This window comes from Oryzias melastigma, unplaced genomic scaffold, assembly GCF_002922805.2.
Source record: "Oryzias melastigma strain HK-1 unplaced genomic scaffold, ASM292280v2 sc00492, whole genome shotgun sequence".
Taxonomy (NCBI): domain Eukaryota; kingdom Metazoa; phylum Chordata; class Actinopteri; order Beloniformes; family Adrianichthyidae; genus Oryzias; species Oryzias melastigma.
The window spans coordinates 15,106-17,444 of record NW_023417086.1 but is presented as its reverse complement, the minus strand read 5'-3'; positions in this window follow the sequence as shown (position 1 = coordinate 17,444).

The following is a 2,339-nucleotide window of genomic DNA, read 5'->3' as shown; positions in this document are numbered from 1 at the left end:
TGAGTCATGTGACCGTCCAATTTGCAAACAATGATAAGCACTGCCCTGTGGTTTGCAGAAGTGACTGAAAGGAAGGAAAGTTTAACAAAGGCACTTGGCTGTCTGACTTGACCTAAAACTGGACCATTAGAAAGGACAAAAACTGAGAGTAAAAGAACAAAAGCGTAGAATGTCTGCAGGGGAGGTAGAAACGAAAACATTTGTGGACATTTGTGTCTACCAAACAGATGGTAGCTGCTAAAGAAGATTACATACTAGAGCCACCATCACTTCATACTTACCAACCCCCAAACATAGTTGAACACCGGGGCAGACCCCCGACTGTTTCCTCTGATCCGTCCCCAACAATCCGGTCAGCACTCATCCCAGTATCGCATTCACATGCTCTTCCTTTCAGACAATATCAGAACTGGGATCCGGAAAAGTCTGGTGCTGTATGTAAACATCTCAGATTCTACTCACTCTTGTCACCAACAAAGTATGAAAACATTCATTTTTGATCAGGTTTGTGAAAAAATGATGAATAACTTTTTAAAAACAAGATTTTTTCTGTTGGTTCAATGAGAAGATTGAATTGACTGAAGATCAACACACATGGGAATAGGCAAACAAAGAAATATATAGTTCTAACATTTCAAACTTCAATGAAGAGTTAAAGTAATTTTGGTTTATGAACCTAATTTGCTTTACTTGTTGCAGCTGATTGTAAATTTCAATAGGATGATTCTAGGATAGAAAAACTTTTGTTCAGACAAACAAAATTTGCAGATGTAGACTTCAAGGTAGCCTGTACACATAGATCCATCCTCTGCTTGTCATTTCTGGATGCAAAAATGAAAGACACAACAAATTGAAAAAAAAAAAAAAAAAAAATCAAGCGTGGCTTTTTCTTTTACTTTAAAGTCCCACTCTAAACATCTTTTGATGTATTGTACATGTGTTCTTTTCATTATGATTATGTCGTTTTTAGCCTATAAAAAACTTGGGTCGTTTTCTAGAACATACATTCTGCTCTAGTCTATGAGAAATTTACCTCTGAGTTGAGAGTGGGACTGTTGGCGTGGAGTAGCCCTGCCCCTATTTTCCAACATCTATTTGTTTACACTACATTTTCTCACTCCCAACTCGCCATATATGGACATACATATGCTTCGGGCCCCCTCCATGTCACTTTTTGACGTTTTCGATGTCCCCAACTTGTCGTTTTTTGACGTGCCGCCTGTTCCCATGAAATCAAGAGTCCTTCTGGACATGGTACCAGATGCAGTAATGGAACCAGTACTGGCTTAGGGGTCCCCAAGCCGCATTCCGAAGGTTGGGGAACCTTGATTTGCATCTGTGGCCCGTGATGCCCGTGTTTTTAGCCAAATGCATGCACATTACCTGTGCTACAAAAATGAGGAGCAACAATTGAGCTATCCATCTGTATAGTTTGGAGCCAGCTTGGAAGAGGAAAATGAAGATGTACATGGATCTGCATCAGAATGGAGCAGAGCAGGGAGCTTGACTGTAGCTCCTACTTCACTGCTGCAGCTGGAAAAAGCTGCTCCTGATTTATCACTATTTGAATAAAGAAATGGTCAAAAAAGCTTTTTAAATCTAAATTTTCTTTATATTTGTCCTCCATCAGGAGAAAAATTAACATGCTAAAAACACCAAAAACAGGATTTTCATTGAAGTGGGTCTTTAACTTTCTCAAAAGCAGTTCAGATTATTTCATGCAGACCTAAATTCTATAGGTGCAAGTTAAGGAGTGGACTTCGCTTCTTTGTCTGTCAGGAATTTGCCGCTTCATTGTCTCTGCTTTTCAGCCAAGCCTTAGCTCTGGGACATATGGTATCGAATTACCTCATCACTATAGAAAACAAGGATCGGTAGCTGTCTGGAGTGTTTTTAATCTCTAAGTCTTTGTTTATAACAATTCTCAAATAATTTAAGAATTGAACTTTTGTCTCTTTCACATTTTATGAAGTAATTATTGATATTTTTCCTGAGATTAGGACTTCAACCTGACATATGGACCTAAGTTACAGTTAAATATCTCATGCAAAGACTTTAGTTCTGACCACTGGAACTTAAAAACCATGTTAATTTAATTAAAAAAAAAACATTTTTTCCCCAAATGTCAAATGGAGTAAACCTTTTCCTTTTCCTTATGTTCTTACTATGATGACCCACAAACTACAACTTTGGTCTGTAAAACCTAAAACTAATTTCAGATAAAAAATGTAAATTTTTTTTAAACTACTTGTAAAAGAAGGATGATGTTGCCGTTCTTCCAGGATCATGTTGCCCTGAACACTCCTGACTTTAGAAATTACATCTTGTGCTTCATTAAT